The sequence below is a fragment of the Pseudorca crassidens genome, chromosome 12, assembly GCF_039906515.1.
Source record: "Pseudorca crassidens isolate mPseCra1 chromosome 12, mPseCra1.hap1, whole genome shotgun sequence".
Classification (NCBI taxonomy): domain Eukaryota; kingdom Metazoa; phylum Chordata; class Mammalia; order Artiodactyla; family Delphinidae; genus Pseudorca; species Pseudorca crassidens.
This window is the reverse complement of record NC_090307.1, coordinates 68395864-68413429: the sequence shown is the minus strand read 5'-3', so window position 1 is coordinate 68413429 and position 17566 is coordinate 68395864. Positions and strand designations below refer to the sequence as shown.

General features: G+C 48.1%; 1 long non-coding RNA gene across 5 annotated transcripts in view; it reads left to right on the top strand.

The window, feature by feature from the left end:
- Nucleotides 1-17566, top strand: part of LOC137203641 (uncharacterized) — a 39133-nt gene that overhangs the window by 7664 nt on the left and 13903 nt on the right. For 3 of the 5 annotated variants that reach the window (XR_010933217.1, XR_010933214.1, XR_010933212.1), the window contains exons 2-4: nucleotides 10167-10474; nucleotides 14257-14470; nucleotides 16046-16168. This is a non-coding gene — a long non-coding RNA (uncharacterized lncRNA). Of the gene's footprint in view, nucleotides 1-8174; nucleotides 9011-10166; nucleotides 10475-14256; nucleotides 14471-16045; nucleotides 16169-17566 lie in introns of those variants that run through there. The other 2 variants (XR_010933216.1, XR_010933215.1) reach the window with 2 other exon arrangements.

Sequence of the window (17566 nt, the reverse complement as noted above, 5' to 3'; positions counted from 1 at the left end):
TGATGTTGAGCATTCTTTCATGTGTTTGTTGGCAATCTGTGTATCTTCTATGGAGAAATGTCTGTTTAGATCTTCTGCCCATTTTTGGATTGGGTTGTTTGTTCTTGTGTTATCGAGCTGCATGAGCTGGTTGTAAATTTTGGAGATTAATCCTTTGTCAGTTGCTTCATTTGCAAATATTTTCTCCCATTCTGACGGTTGTCTTTTGGTCTTGTTTATGGTTTCCTTTGCTGTGCGGAAGCTTTGAAGTTTCATTAGGTCCCATTTGTTTATTTTTGTTTTTATCTCCATTTCTCTAGAAGGTGGGTCAAAAAGGATCTTGCTGTGATTTATGTCATAGAGTGTTCTGCTTATGTTTTCCTCTAAGAGTTTGATAGTTTCTGGCCTTACATTTAGATCTTTAATCCATTTTGAGCTTATTTTTGTGTATGGTGTTAGGGAGTGATCTAATAAGCCCCAGTGCAGCCAAATAAATAAATAAATATTTTTTTAAAAAAACAAAATGAAGATACTACATTTAAAAAAAACTTCAGGGCTTCCCTGGTGGCGCAGTGGTTGAGAGTCCGTCTGCCGATGCAGGGGACACGGGTTCGTGCCCCGGTCCGGGAAGATCCCACATGCCACAGAGTGGCTGGGCCCGTGAGCCATGGCCGCTGAGCCTGTGTGTCCAGAGCCTGTGCTCCGCAACCAGAGGCCACAGCGGTGAGAGGCCCGCGTACCGCAAAAAAAAAAAAAAAAAAAATTCAAGAGGTGGAACAATTTGAATCCTGGTATTTCACTCCACTGTTGCTGTTCATTCTCTCAGTCAGCAAACAGTTGTTGAGCAGCTTCTGTGTCAGGGGCCGCTCTTCCTTTTACCCTCAGTTCCCTTCTTTCCCTCTCCCATTCTACACAATCATACGCACTGTTCTCTTCACCCACCTTTTCCCACAGGTAACTCTATCCCATCTCCTCTTAAGAAATATCCTTTAAAGAATTTTTATGTCCGGAAATATTAAAAAAAAAAAGTTGTGATATATAATCTTCAGACTCTTACAGTAAAATGAACCAAGAAGAAGAAAAAATCCCAAACACGATCATAGAGTGACTGTGGCTGGAAGGAAACACAAGGATGAGGGGAATGAACATCTTACTACTGTGAAGCCCGGATAACAGAAACGTGCGTGTTAGGGGGGAGTCGTAAGTGGACTCGGTTTGGCCCCATCATGGCAAGACCCTGACTTCAACGATAGGAGGTTAAGTACCAGCTTCAAACACTCAATGTGTTCTGTGAGTTTCCAGTGATATTTCTACCTGGCACTTTCTTCTACATTTACCTTAATGGCTCAGCTGGAACTCAGCCATCACCGCTTAATGTTCTTGAGTTTTATGCAGTATTGGCAGCAGCTTCCTTATTGTCCTGATATTAGAAGTAGAAATTCCACCCAGTTGCAGCCAGGCTGTTGCTGCCCAGGCAGTGGAGGGGCATTTCCACTTTCTAGGAGCTTGTCCCTTTCAACACTGAGAGGCCTTTTGTCACCTTCACAGGTCATCAGATTTATGAGAAATCTTCCCATTCCCAGAGTGGTTCTGCCATCAGCCATTTTACTCTGCTTTTTACTCTTTCTTCTCTCTTGGCTATAGTAGGAAAATCTACTCCAATAAACATGACGTTGTTAATATATGTAAAGCATTTAGAAGAATGCTTCATATGTATTAAGAGCTATTATCATTAATATTATTGTTGTTACTGCCACCATCTTGGATTAGAAGCTGAAGCCCAGCCGAGCCTCTGATTTTTCTCTGGTTATGCTGGGTGGCTTAAGAAAATCCAAATTATCTAGGAATGGGGTAGAAAATACTTGGTTTCCTCTCCATTTTTTGGCCATGGTCAACCCAAAGAGCCTTAAAAAGATCAAAGTATTATCACTGTAGTATATTTACTTGTTGGAGCTTTAACATCCCCTCTCTGGATTCCTGACTTGGCAGTGGGACGGATAACCCAGAAATCTCTACATAGAATGATGCACAGCCATCCAGTGTTTACCAAACAGTAGGTCGATGTGGGACAGTAATAAACATCATAACTCACATTACTGAGCACTTTAGTGTGTGCCAAATAGTGTTCTAAGTGCTTTTATATATACTACTTCATCTATTCTTCATAAAAATCCTGTGTGTAGGACTATTATCCTCGTTTTATAAATGAAGAAACAATCATAAAGAGGTTAGGTAACTTGCCTAAAGCCACAAAGATAAGTGGAAGAGCCAGGCTATGTACCCAGGCAGTCTGATCCCATAGCCTTTGCTAATAACCACCTCACTGTGCTGATAGGGAGAACCCTGGATCTGAGACGGCCCAGTTCTGATCTCAGCTCCTCAACTCCATCCTTTAACAAGTCTAATGATCTTGGGGAAATTACTCAACCTTTCTGAACCTGTCTACTCATCTGTAAGATAGGGATGGTACACTACACTGGTGCTCAAGATGGAAGAGGAAATTTGTGCCTCCTTGGGGTCCTAGTCTGGGGTGGAGAAGAGGACTAACATGGGACCAAACCATTACAATATAATACAAGAAATGCCACTGTAGAGGAATGTACAGAGAAAGGAACATCTTCGGAGCTGGGGCAGGGCGAAGTCAGAGGAGCTTCAAGATGCCAGTAATGTTTGTGTTTGGTATTGAAAGACAAGATGGGAGAGTTCCCTGGCAGTCCAGTGGTTAGGACTTGGCACTGTCACTGCCAGGGGCTCAGGTTCTATCCCTGGTCAGGGAACTAGGATCCCGCAAGCTGCTCAGTGCGGCCAAAAAAAAAAAATTTTTTTTTTTCTTTTAAAAAAAAAGAAAGACAAGATGGGATTGAATGAGGTGGACAGAGGGAACAAGTTTCCAGGCAGAAGGAATAGCATGAGTACAGGTGCTGGAGCCTGGAAGAGCTTGGCAGTCTGTGTTCAGGTAACGGCTAGAGGATCAGTTTGCAGCTGGAGATTGAGGATGAGGTAGGAACTGATGGTGGCGAATACATTGCAGAGCGGGGCACACAAGCCTTCAGATGTCAGTATGTCCTGCGCCATCAAGACAGACACATTTTTTTTTTTTTTTTTTTTTTGCGGTACGTGGGCCTCTCACTGTTGGGGCCTCTCCCGTTGCAGAGCACAGGCTCCGGACGCGCAGGGTCAGCGGCCATGGCTTACGGGCGCAGCCGCTCCGCAGCATGTGGGATCTTCCCGGACCGGGGCACGAACCCGTGTCCCCTGCATCGGCAGGCGGACTCTCAACCACTGCGCCACCTGGGAAGCCCCAAGACAGACACATTTAAAAACAAAACTTAATAATGAAATTAAGTAAATTTAACAATAAAAAAATGCTCTACTTTTTTAATTGAACTATAATTCAGGTACCATAAAATTCACCATTTTACAGTGTACAATTCGGCAGTTTTTAGTGTGTTCACAAGGTTGTACACCTCTCTCTAATTCCAGAACATCTTCATCACTCCAAAAAGAAGCCTACTACCTGCTAGCAGTCACCCACCCCACCCCCCATCCTCCCTGGTCCTCATCCTCCGGCAACCCCTGCTCTACTTTCTGTCTCTGTGGATTTGCCTATTCTGGGCATTTCATATCAATCACACTAAGTTTGACCTTTTGTTTCCGGCTTCTTTTACTAGGCATAATGTTTTCGAGATTCATCTATGTTGTAGAGTGTACCAGTATTTCATTGCTTTTTACGGCTGAATAACCTCATTTTGCATGGTTATACCACATTCTGTTTATCCATTCATCAGTTGGTGGACATTGGGTCGTTTCCACCTTTTGGCTGTTATGGATAATGCTGCTATGAACATTCATGTGCAGGTTTTTGTTTGATATCTGTTTTAAGTTCTTTGGGAGTGTATACCTGGGAGTGGAATTGTGGTTAACTCTGAGTTTAACCATTTGAGGAACCTATCAGACTGTTTCCACAGTGGCTGCACCTCTGCATCCCACCAGCAACACGAGTTCCAACTTCTCCACATCCTTGCTAACACTTGTTATCCCCCCTCCCCTTTTTAAAATTATTGCCATTCTAGTGGGGGAAAGTGATATCTCATTGTGGTTTTGATTTGCATTTTCCTAATGACTAATGAAAAAATGTTGAACATCTTTTCATGTGCTTTTTGGCTATTTGTTTACCTTCTTTGGAGAAAAGTTTATTGCAGTCCTTTGCCCATTTTTTAATTGGTTTGTTTGTATTGTAATAGTTCTTTATATATTCTGGATAATAGACTTTTATCAGATATATGAGATATTTTCTTCCCATCTGTGAGTTGTGTTTTCACATTCCTGATAGTCCTTTGATGCACGAAAGTTTTTGATTTTGATGAAGTCTAGTTAATCTGTTTTTTCTTTGGTTGCTTGTGCTTTTGGTGTTATATTTTGTGGGGTTTTTTTTTTTTTTTTGGTGTTATATTTTGCATATGTATATCTAGCTGTCCCAGCACCATTCGTTGAAAGAGTATCCTTTCCCCACTGAATGGTCTTGGTACCCCTGTCAAAAATCAAATGACCATAGATGTATGAATTTATTTCTGGACTCTCAATTCTGTTCCAGTGATGTATATGTTTATCATTATGCCAGCACCATATTATTTTTATTAATATAACTTTGTGATTGCTCTACTTTTATTACCCTAGATGTGCTTCTGATATGTAGTACATTTGTGTATTGTGATTAGTATTTTGTATTTTCTTTTTTTTTTTTTTTGGAGCATGTACTTCTGTGTGGATCATTTATATAATTAGTACCCTTGTCATTTAAAATAATTATGAAGTGTTTGTTTTATTGCCTTACTGTGCTGTGCTTGCTTTTGTCAAACTCTTATGTCACGCTGTTTTCTGAGTTGGTTTTTACTCTTTTAGATAGCCTTGTTTGCACTGTTTTTTCTGGACCCAGACTCATTAGCTATCAAGCCTCACCCGCTGGATGTCAGGGAATGCTGGCTGAGTTTTTTAATTCATGCTCCCAGAAACTTGGAGGACCACTCCCACCTGCCTCAGCCCAGACCCAGTACTTCCTGCCAGTTGTGAATTGAATTTCTGACCTCTTTCTTGAACCAGAGCTCTCCAGAGGTCAGGAGTGGCACCAGCCTTAGGATCTACTGTATACTTTTTTGTAAATTACTATCCCTGAGTTGTCATACTGCTGAGGAGACACATGGGAAAAAACTATCTTTTGAACTTCTCTCGTGCTGCCAAAACAAGCACCTACAAGTGCTGTTTCCATATGCAATATGTCCCTGTCTTTAGAAAGGAGGAGCTCCCAGAGAGAATGGGACTTGTTCAGGTTGCCCAGTGAACACACAGTGCTACTAGGAACAGAATTCATCCCTCACTCCCATGGATTCTCGTCTTGTCATCCTAACCAAACACTCCTTTCCTATTGGGCAACAGAAGATAGAATTTACATTTCAGTAGTTTCCCCAGGGGAGGTCTTGAGTTTCTTCTTCCCTGCTCTTGTGAATAACCAGGTAAGGAGACCCAGTGAAATGACTTGCACGCATTGTGCTGCTCCTTAACAGATCAACATCATTGGCTCTGGCAGCAGACCTGTGAGAGGAGGGGCAGGAGAGAAAGTTCACAGCTTCAGGGTGTCCTGAGCTCTTTAGGGATTTTGGATGAGCAGAGATGCCCAGTTTTCTCCCATCGAGTGGGGGAGCTTGGGAGCCGCGGAGGAGAGCACAGCAACAGGGGTGCGGAGGGCAAAGCGGAGAGATTCCAGCGCAGAGGATCAGGCCAACCGGAACTCGCCAGCCAAGAGGCTTGTCTGCTCGCCCGCCGGGGCGGGCGGGACTGGGAGCTGAGGCTCCGGCTTTTGTCGGAGCGCCGGGAGAGGACTGAGGTTGGCGGCGTGAACACAGCCTGCAGGGCGTTAGTGCACCGCGGCTGGCCGGGAGAGAGTCCGGGGAGAAGTCTGGAACTGCCGAAGAGGCAAGAGACTTTTACGTCCCTCTTTGTTTCCTGGTGCACGAGGAGAGGGGATTAAGAGCGCCGCTTAAAGGAGCTCCAGAGACGGGCGCAAGCCGCGGCTAAAAGTGCGGAGCCCAGAGACAGACATGAGACGCTAGGGCCGCTGCTGCCGCCACCGGGAGGCCTGTGTGCGAACACAGGTCACTAGCCACACGCCCTTCCGGGGAGCCTGTGCAGCCCGCCACTGCCAGGGTCCCGGGATCCAGGGACAACTCCCCCGGGAGAACGCACAGGCGCGCCTCAGGCTGCAACGTCTTGCCGGCCTCTGCCGCCGCAGGCCCGCCCCACACTCCGTGCCCCTCCCTACCCCCGGGCCTGAGTGAGCCAGAGCCTCCGAATCAGCGGCTCCTTTAACCCCGTCCTGTCTGAGCAAAGAACAGACGCCCTCCGGCGACCTACACGCACAGGCGGGGCTAAATCCAAAGCTGAGCCCCTGGGAGCTGTGAGAACAAAGAAGAGAAAGGGAAATCTCTCCCAGCAGCCTCAGAAGCAGCGGATTAAAGCTCCACAATCAACTTGATATACCCTGCATCTGTGGAATACCTGAATAGACAACGAGTCATCCCAAATTAAGGAGCCCTGTGGATGAAAGGCTCTTGGTGCTGCAGCCAGGAGCCAGTGCTGTGCCTCTGAGGTGGGAGAGCCAACTTCAGGACACTGATCCACAAGAGACCTCCCAGCTGCACATAATATCAAACAGCAAAAATTTCCGAGAGATCTCCATCTCAACGCCAGCACCCAGCTTCACTCAACGACCAGCAAGCTACAGTGCTGGACATCCTATGCCAAACAACTAGCAAGACAGGAACACAACCCCACCCATTAGCAGAGAGGCGGCCCCAAATCATAATAAGTCTACAGACACCCCAAAACACACCACCAGACGTGGACCTGCCCACCAGAAAGACAAGATCTAGCCTCATCCACCAGAACACAGGCACTAGTACCCTCCACCAGGAAGCCTACACAACCCACTGAACCAACCTTAGCCACTGGGGACAGACACAAAAAACAACAGGAACTACGAACCTTCAGCCTGCAAAAAAGGAGACCCCAAACACAGTAAGATAAGCAAAATGAAAAGACAGAAAAACACACCGCAGATGAAGGAGCAAGATAAAAACCCATCAGACCTAACAAATGAAGAGGAAATAGGCAGTCTACCTGAAAAAGAATTCAGAATAATGATAGTAAGGTTGATCCGAAATCTTGGAGATAGAATGGACAATAGAATGGACAAAATGCAAGAATCAGTTAAAAAGGACCTAGAAGAACTAAAGATGAAACAAGCAACGATGAACAACACAATAAATGAAATTAAAAGTACTCTAGATGGGATCAATAGCAGAATAACTGAGGCAGAAGAACGGATAAGTGACCTGGAAGATAAAATAGTGGAAATAACTACTGCAGAGCAGAATAAAGAAAAAAGAATGAAAAGAACTGAGGACAGTTTTCTCCCATAACAAACAGGGTATCTTCTGTGAAACTTGGCTCTAGTGGTTATTGACCAACTTGTTGGTATATATAAACTTTTCCTATGGGAATTTTCAAACAGATGCAAAAGTCGAGAGGATAATGTAATGAATTACCAGGTACCTGTCACCCAGCTTGTGGAATTATCAATATATGGCCAATCGTGTTTCATCTCTACCCCCTTTCGCTCCCTCTCCCCACTGGATTATTTTGAACCAAAATTAGTATATTGATCAAGTTTTCAGTTTCTACTTACTCTTGAAGTGGTTTCCCTCAGATGTTAGGATGTGAGCTCTCATTTAGATTGGTTTTAGCAGCTTCATTGGGCCGGTCGTTCTCTCTCTGGCAGTGTTGTTGTACTGGCAGAATCACAGGAATTTTTTGGCCTCAAACTCTGTTCTTTTGTGCCTCCCACTCCCGGTGTCCTGGGAACCTGTCATGCCTCTTCCCTGTGTTCCCAGTGCCTGGACCTCCTCTCATCAGCTCTCCCAGGTCTTCAACCCTTACGTTGGAGGCTAAGAATTTCTCTATATGAGGGTCTAGGCTGGCAGGTAGAAGGTGCTTAATAACGAGTTGTTGATGACTGACTGGATGTATTCTGTTTGGCTTTCCACTCACCTGAACCTCACACTCAGCTGTTTTAACAGTGCACTTGGTTCTGTGTATCTTAAATGAGGAGGAACTTACCTGAGCCTCGCCACTGCTTCTGTCCAGCTGCAGAGTCTGGATTGGATTTTCCTGGCTCCCCCTGCTGGCCACTCCTGGGCAGCTGCATACAGGTGCCTCTGGTGGCGTAAGACTGGAGCCAGAGCCAAGTTCTGCCAAGGGAAAGTAGAACATTGTTGTGAAGTGCCCGGGCTAGTCCAGGCAGGTCTCAGTAGGAGAAGAGCAGCTTGAGAACCTTTCTGGGAAGGGCAGCTTTCTGGGTAAGGGACAGGGAAGGTGGGCCACTGCCCACAAAGTCAGGAGGGCAGGGTTGAGGCCTCAGCACTGGAAGACCACATGGGCCCGTAAATGAGCTGGTCGTTGTGTGGGGATTGGGGCCTATACTGACAATAGAGATGGGCTCCTTCTCCCCTTAAGACAAAGCAGCCTGGGGTCAGACATGGTCACCAGGCAAGCAGAGGGGCTACAGAGTTTTATCTCAGCCTCCATGAAAATTGAGGCCAGGAGGGTGGTGAACGTAGGTGGGAGCATCCCCAGAGTTCATGGTCCCACGTGGGATACATGACCCCACCTCCTAGCTCTAAAGACAAGTAATGACTCTGTGGAACTCTGGGTGCATGTTTCTGTGGGGGCTCCTCCCTCCACTGTCTGTAAATATAATAAATTCCCCACATCTGTCAACCCCTTCCATCACATTTCTTGGTTATTTACATGTATTTGTCTTTTCCACGGCACAACTTCCCAGAAAGTGGGCTGTGGCAGAATGCATCTCGCCTGACTCCAGCCAGCTGCAGGTGTCTGGAAGAGGGTTGAAGATGGTCAGATGCTAAAAGGGCAGAGCCCCTCTTCTTCTCTGCACCCCCAAGCCGCAAGTGCCAGGGTAATTGCACGCTGAGCTGAACATGGAAAATAGGCTTTTGTTCCCTTTCAGGGTATAGCGTTTCCCCAATACACAAGGAAGGGAACCCAATCCAGAAGAACCCCAGGGCATGAAAATTGCCATTGGACTTGGGCAGGTATAACTATGAAGCAGTCCTTATAATGAACTGTTTGGAAGGAATTAATTTCTGTGCAGGGTGGTGGGGATGGAGCGGTGGACAGTGTACTGCATTCTAATGGGGGAAGGCAGACCATACACTTATATAAGTATACAGTATGTCAGGGGTGCTAGGTACTAAGAAGGAAAAAGAATCAGGGGAAAGGGATAAGGTAGGAGTACGTCGTTTTAAATTTGGTGGTCAGGGAGAACAGCCCTGCTGAAGTGAGGCAGCAAGCCCTGTGAGGCAGGGGACAGCAAGTGCAGAGGCCCCGAGGCAGGCACGTGCTTGCTTGTGAGAGGAACAGTGAGGAGACCATTGTGTCTGGAGCCGGGCGAGGGAGGGAGGGTCAGAGAGAGAACCAGGGGCCAGGTCATGAGGGGCCTTGTACACTTCGGTGAGGGATTTGGATTCGCTCTGAGTGAGATGGAAAACCGTCAGAGAGAAAGCCGTCAGATGGAGCCCAGAGTAACATGAACCAACTGATGTCTAAAAAGACTCACTCTGGCTGCTGAGACTGATCACGGGGAGGCAAAGGTGGGGAAGGGGGACCAACTGGAGGACAGAGAGAGGTGAGATGGCCTGGATGGGGTAGTAGCAGAAGTGAAGGAGCGCTTGACTTGCAGATACGGTTGAATGGACAGCCAGCAGGGCCTGCAGGTGGAGTGAATGTTGGGTGTGAGAGGAGGAGAGAGCCCGGGCTGCCTGCAGAGGCCTGGCCTGCATCCCCAGGAGTACGTGCTACCCTTTACTGAGGTGAGGGGGCTGGAGAACAGTAGGTCTGAGAGAAAATTCATCAGTTCTGTTTTTACGTTCTGCGAGTAAAGGTATCCACTTCAAATAACAGTAGATGTTTCAAAGAATAGGCTCCTCAGAGGAATAATAATAGCTAATGACATTTACATTGTGCTTTACAGTTGACAGTGTTCCCAGTCATGTTATCTTACTCTGTTTTCACGTCACCCACATAAGGGAGTGCATTTTCTTTCCATTTTGCAGGTAAGAAAGCTGAGATTCAGAAGGGTTCTGCACAAGAGAGCCAATTTTTGGATGCTGCCACACAGAGAGAGACGACAGCCAGTCAGTCTTGAAGAGCAGCAGCCAACCAACAGAGAGATGGCCACTTCCCCATGGCCTCCTGGCCCCTGTCCACAGCCCCGCCGCAGACAGGAGCAGGGGGGATGTGACAAGGGACAGACCGCCTTCCGCCACCCTCCACTCAGGCCACCAGGGCCATGGCCACATCTAGCTTCCCTGGGAGTGGAGGCCGAGAGCTTTGAAGGAGAGCTTGACCTGGACATTTTTAAGTGAGTATTTTTATTTGTATAAACATTTTAAATGAATCTGAAAAACCAGAAGGAGACTATTCTAATTTCTGAAAGTAGTTGAGAATCTATGGTGTCCGTCATTAAGCTACCCAGTGAGAAAAAGGGCTTAGACATGGTGTTACTAAGGGCAGCTATTGAAAGATATAAAAAAGGATTCACATTTATACAGGATGAGATACCCCAATAAACCAGTTGCAAGTGCATTTTCTTCCACTCTTTTTCCATGCATCTTTTTAACATTTTTCAGATGTTACCACGTAGGCAATTTTATTTTCTCATAACCTGCTGTTTTCTCATAACCACTTTTAATATAAACATTTCCCTCTATGATATTGAACATTGTTGTAATCATTTTTAAGTGGCTGTATATTAACCAGCTATTTAGGCTGCTTTCACATTTTATGTACATCTTTGTGTCGTAAGCTCTTTAGTATCACTTTGTTAGATAGCTTCCTACAAGTAGAATTACTGGTTTAAAGGATATGAACATTTTTAGACTCTTGATAAATTCTAACAAATTATTTTCCAAAAAAGTTCTTCTATCAGTACAGGAAAGTAAGAGTGAGCCCTGGAGCCAAGATCTGCTGACTCTAAATCTCAGGCTTTTTATTCTGGGCTAGATATATGAACCTCAATTTTCTTATCTGTGAAATGAGGACGACTGCCCAGTCACAGTCACGAGAATCAGAAAAACCGTGTGCTGAATAAATGGGGGGGGAGTTACTATTTTAATGAGAGAAGATTTGTTATTTAAAGCTGGCTGCAGGAACTTCCCTGGTGGCGCGGTGGTTAAGAATCCACCTGCCAATGCAGGGGGACATGGGTTCGAGTCCTGGTCCAGGAAGATCCCACATGCCACGGAGCAACTAAGCCCATGCACCACAACTACTGAGCCTGTGCTCTAGAGCCCGCAAGCCACAGCTACTGAAGCCCATGTGCCTAGAGCCCATGCACCGCAATGAAGAGTAGCGCCTGCTCACCACAACTAGAGAAAGCCCGCACGCAGCTACGAAGACCCAGCGCAGCCAAAAATAAAATTAATTAATTAATTAAAAAAAAAAAGCTGGCTGCATAGTCCTCTTAGGAAAATGTCTTTGTTCAGATATTGGAGCATGGTCTGCCCCAACCAGCTCTTCTTCACTGTCTGATTGCTGGCTGACTTTTTCTAGCAGCTCCTACACAGTCTGAAATGGCCCTTTTCTCCCTTGATGACATGAAGGCATTTGTCACTTTGTCAGCTGGTATTTGGACTTCAAGAGCAAGCTTGCCCACCTCTTCCCTTCTCTGAGCCCCCCCCCCCCCAGTTTCCCCCACACCCATCCCTACATCTCCGAGTCCTAAGCATGCTCCAGGGTCCTGCTCTAATGCCACCACCTTCTCAGACCTTCTCCAAACCATCATAGCATTTACTTTCCCTCCCCTCTCATATCTCGTTCTCTCTTGTGGTTCAGACATTTGTTTATGTGTATGTCCCATGTCCTGTCCTGCTTTGTGTGTTTAAGCTCCTTGAGAGCAGGAATTCAGTCCTTCCTGGCACAGTCGCCCACTCAGAACATCTGTCAAATCAGCAGCTGCTAAGTGCCAAGCATTATTCTAGGTTTTGGGAATACAGAGACGAATTATGTTTGCACGAACCCCATTTGCCGCAAAACCTGGCCTCATATGGGGAGATAGATCCATAAAGCGTGATGTAAAAGTAATATGTGCAGAACAGGGAACTGGCACAGAGGAGATGGCACACAGTGATGGGGCCCTGGGACCCACAGTCAGACAGTTCAGGATTCGGGTCTTAATTCTGCCACTGCACAGCTGTGTGACATGGGCAATTACTTGGCCTCTCTAGGCCTCAGTGAGATTAAACAGTACCTACTCCACAGAGTTCTTGATGTATGTGAGGCCCCGGCACAGTTTGTGGTACAAAGCAATGATGTGAGGATGAAAGTTGCCTCCTCCTGGAGGGAGCGGGGAAAACTTTGTAGACAAGGGGCCACTTGAGCTGAATAAGATGAATAAGAGTTCTTCAGGGAAACAGGAGTTAAGGACTTTACAGGTGGAGGAAAGGACATGAAAAAGCAAATAGTTTATCATCATCCAGAGAAAAGCGTAAAAAAAAATAAACACAGGCCCTGCCACGTGTGGAGTTTGTGTTTCTCAATGTGGACACCAGGACATCCAGCAGGCTCAGGGCACAGATTCTGATTCGGAAGAGGAGAGAATCAGAAGAGAACGAATGCCCTTTAAGAAGGGAGAGGTGAGGACAGTCTTGCAGGTCCGTCCTCAGAGCCACAGGCCTCGGCCTCTGCCCAGTGTGGACTGGCCCCGGGTGGGGCACCAGGCTGAGTGCAGGCCACAGGCTTTCCCTGAAGCAAAAGTCAGTGATTTTCCTGTTGTGGCATCCACAGCGATACAAAGAGCTTTATTCAGAGGTGCCTACCTCCGCACTGCCTTGTCTTCAAAAGAGTCTTGTTTTCTTAGGACAGATTCATCTCTTAGATGAATGTTTGGCGTTTCCTTTCACACGGTTTAGCGAGAGATGCAGGTCCAGATAGACATTCTGCCCACCTCGCTCTCCCCAGTGAGCCTCAGGGTCCAACAGGCACCTCGGGGGATCCCAGAAGGGTCAGGCCGGTGGCCACAAAGAGAAGGGCAGAGGTGGGGTGTGTAAAGACTGGAGTCCTGGAGGCCTGCTGCCAGGTGCTGGGCAGCTGGCATGGTTACGGGAACTGGTGGGAACTGGTGGGGCTCTGAGGATAACTTTAGGGCGAGTCTGGCCTCACCACTCAACATAAGAGAGGGCACGCCTGTGGAATTTCCTCCTGCAAGGCCCTCAAGAGAACTGAAATTCTGAGCTCACTGCCAAAACTGGCAGCTCTCACTTCACCCCTGGTGCCTCTGAGCACAAACCTTCGGGGAAAGCCGGGAAGAACGAGAGCAGACAAGAACAGGACTCAGTCACTGACCTCATTCCCCACTTCTCCCAGTCCCACATCTGCCAGCTCGCCACCTACCCTCTTCCCTCTGTCCTGCCTCCTCTGCCCCTGAACCCAAGACACATGAATGAAAACAAAATGACTAGAAAACTGGGCAGGCAGTTCTTGTTCTGGGCGCACTAGGCTCTCCTTTGTGTGGGCTCTGTAGTTCCTTAGAACGACCTTGTTTGGGGGACGTGGCATTGCACTCCGCAGGGATCAATGGATTGATCGGCAGACCAAGAAATCACAAGCTCTGGGTGTCGGATCCATTTTACTCACATAAACCGTGAGCTTTATGTCCCATAGGCTGGGACCCGAATCTGGGGGAAATCTGAGCTCTGAAGCCAGGAGAGAGAGGCCCGCCCGGAGGAGCAGAAAGAGAAGCTGGTCTTGAGTGGTGGTTGGCAGACTCGGGCTGTACAGGAGCCAGCCTGCACCTGGTTTTGTACAGCCGATGAGCTTTATATTTTTAAATGGTTGGGAAAAAACTCGAAGAATATTTTGTAACACGTAAAAAGTATATGACATTCAAATTTCAGTGTCCTTCAATGAAGGTTTGTTGGAACCGAGCTGTGTCTGTGCCTGGCTACTCCTGTACAGCAGAGTGGAACAGCTGTGACAGTGGCCACACGGCTCACAAAGCTGATGATGTTCACCCTCTAACTCTTTACAGAAGTTTGCCTGTCCCTGCTATTGTGCATTTTTGTGCGGGTGTAGTCTGGTGGAGGAGATAATAATGCGGGCAAACTAAAAGGGAGCTTTCTGAGTGTTTCCTAATTTGCTTTACAGGTACCAGCCCGTGTAATCCTCACAGCAGCTGCGAGAATAAGAGCTGCACCTGCCAGAGCACACCCGGTTAGAAAGAGGTGGTGCTGGGATCTGCACCCGCTGGCCATCTCTGGAGACCACCATGAGACAGGGCCCCTCGACCGCCCGGGGAAGGGGCAGGTGCAGCGCCGTGGAAGGTCGGAGGAGGGCAGAGGCAAACAAGGCCATGGAAACGGTAAGACTCAGATGCACAGGGCTGTGAAGGAAGAGCCTTCCAGGTGGAGGGTGTTCCAGGGTAAAGGCTCGGGGCTGGGGGCCAGTGGGACTTGCTGAGAAGGGGAGGGTCTGAGTGTGGAGCCGAGAGGCAAGGACATGCCCCAGTGCAGGGTCGCAATGAAGATGCAGCTCTGGGCCTGGGTTCAGATCCTTACCGTACCACTCAAAGCCATGTGTTTGGGGCAAGTTGCTTAATTGTAATAACAGCACGTACCTCTTTGGGAGATTGGAGGGTAAAGAGATTTATAGGTGTAAAGTGTTTAGAAGGGTGCCTGGCGCTTAGTACCATTGTTATTTTGCTTATTGTTGTTAAGCACAGGATGTGACTGCAGGTTGGCCCAAATAAAGGCCTGATATTTGAAAAACAAGAGCACAAGTGGGGGCTCGTGCTTGGGGCATCCCTAGTAGAAAGTGTGGGATTGGAGCAGGGAAATCCAGAGGAGGCAAGCTGCTGTGGAGAGTTTGTTTTGGGGACCCCCACAAGGCTCTGGAGAGAGAAAGGCAGAGACTAGAAACAGGGGGCCAGGGAAGGGGCCGGGGTTCTCTCACGTCCAGAGGATGCACCGGATGTGTGTGATTCAGCCTTGTTACAACCTTGCAAGTCTGTGTGGTCGTCCCCACTTCACAGAGGGGAGGCCAAGGCTTGGAGAGTTGCCACAGCTGTAAAAGTATCTCAGAAGCACCTCTTGAGACTGGCCACAGGCTCACAGGCCCCACCCACTCCCGGCTGTCAGTGGTCATGTTTCTTTGTAACCATATGTGCCGGGGTCCCTTGGTGCCACGGGGCCTCCCTGTGGGTAATCACTGCCCTGGGGAGGTGAGGCCAGTGCTCCTGCCTTGGCCCAGGCCATGGGGCAGTGGCTGGACAGGCTTCCTGGTGTGACAGGTCTGCCCAGAGCAAGTCGACCAGGCTGCTGGTGGTGCCAGGAACACCTTCATTCAGTGGGGGCCTAGGGTGGCTCTGGAGCCCAGAGGGTCAGTCTCAGGATGAAGAGTGTTTTCACTCACTCAGCTCTCTGGGCACTCCCTCTGGCACTGACCCTGACTTCCTCTGTGGCTTTTTTCTGCTGCCCTGTGCTGGCCCCTGTCCTGGGGGACTAGGAGAGTAGAGAGCCTGCTCTGTGCCAGCCACAGTAGTGGGCATTTTCTTGTGTATAGAGACACTGTTACTGGAGCTTGGGAACAGAGGTTCTGGAGTCAGAGGACAGACCTGAGTTTGAATCCTGGCTCTACCCGTTCCTATGTGATGGGGGTGGGAGCCGGGTGGGGTAGGGCTGGGGTAGGGTGAGGGTGGGGGCAGGGCGGGGATGCTTCCACCTCTCAGCCTGTTTGCTCATCTGCAGGAGGGGGAGTAATGGAACCCACCTCACAGGCTGTGCTGAGAATTAGGCACAGAGCTTAGCTCAGGCCTCCTTAGTCTTCACAGGCTGTTTTCCTGGTGAGGAAACCAAGGCTCAGAAATTTGCCCCGGGGTTGGGGGTGGGCAGATGGTGGGGCTAGACAGCCAGAACTTAGGGCCTTCACCTTTGACCAGGACAAGAGGAGACGCCCCGCCATTATGCACCACGTTCTGCACAGCTTTTCTCGCCACAGCCCGAGGAGCCCGAGGAGACGCCAGGCAAGGGGCCAGAGGCCTCTGCTTGCTGCCCAGGCCTCAGTGAGTAGTGCTTGCTCTGTCGTCCCACTCCTGCCAGGTGACAGATACTGTGGATAGGTGCCTGCCTGTCCACAGACGTGACCGGTGCTTTTGTGGGGGCAGGACCGAGAAGTCTCCAATGAAGACCTTGGTTCAAGGCCTGGTTCTCTGCTTTAATGCCCGCTGGGTGTCCCCAGCTGGCAGATTCTGTGGTGGTCACAAGGCTGCCCGTCCACGGGGCCTCAGCATTCTGGGCCTGCCCTTTCCTCTGACACTCACCCCAAAGGGCCCAAAGCCTCCATCCCGCACACTCCACAGAGCCCAGCAACTTACTCAAGATTTCATGTAGATGCTTAGGGTTTAAAAGAAAAAAAAATCCAGCTGGGGGAAGTGTGGAAGGCGGGGGCAAAATAGCTGAAGGGGATTAAGAGGTAGAAACCTCCAGTTATAAAACAAGCCACAGGGATGTAATATACAGCTCAAGAAATATGGTCAGTAATGTGATAACTTTTTATGGGGACAGGTGGTTATTAGACTTATGCTAGTGATAGTTTTTTTTTTTAAGATTTTTAAAAATTTTATTTATTTATTTATTTTTGGCTGTGTTGGGTCTTCATTGCTACATGCGGATTTCTCTAGTTGCAGTGAGTGGGGGCTGCTCTTCGTTGCGGTGCACGGGCTTCTTATTGTGGTGGCTTCTCTTGTTGCGGAGCACGGGGCTGTAGGCGCATGGGCTTCAGTAGTTGCGGTGCGTGGGCTCAGCAGTTGTGGCTTGCGGGTTCTAGAGCGCAGGCTCAGTAGTTGTGGTGCATGGGCTTAGTTGCTCCGCGGCATATGGGATCTTCCTGGACCAGGGCTTGAACCCACATCCCCTGCATTGGCAGGCGGATTCTTAACCACTGTACCACCAGGGAAGCCCTGGTGATGGTTTCTTAATGTAGGCAAAGCTCAAATTATGCAGTACACCTGAAACTGACATAATGTATGTCAACTATATTTCAATTAAAAAAAAGACATCCAGCTCAGTCTTTGCCTTTAAGCCAGAACAATGTTATTACTAGTATTAATGTGGGTCTAAATCATTTTGTGCTTTGTTTGCTCCTCCCGGTCTGTTTATTTTTCTCCCCTTTGTCACTCTTTTCTTTTCTACCTGTTTGGAGCTTAAATGCTATCTGTTAGTTCGGGATTTCCCTCGACACCCAGGCTGCCAACAGTCTGCCTGTGCCCTCGTGCTCTGACTCTTGCTCCCATTAGTTCTCCATTGTGCTCACTTCTTGTCTGTTTGCTGTTCTCTTTCCCCTTCTCCTCATACATTCACACTAAGGGTACAGCAGCCTTTTACTTAACCTCTGGGTAGCACAGGGTTAGGGGGGACTCAAGTTGCTGAGCTTCTTAGAGCCGCCCTGAGAGTTTTCTCCC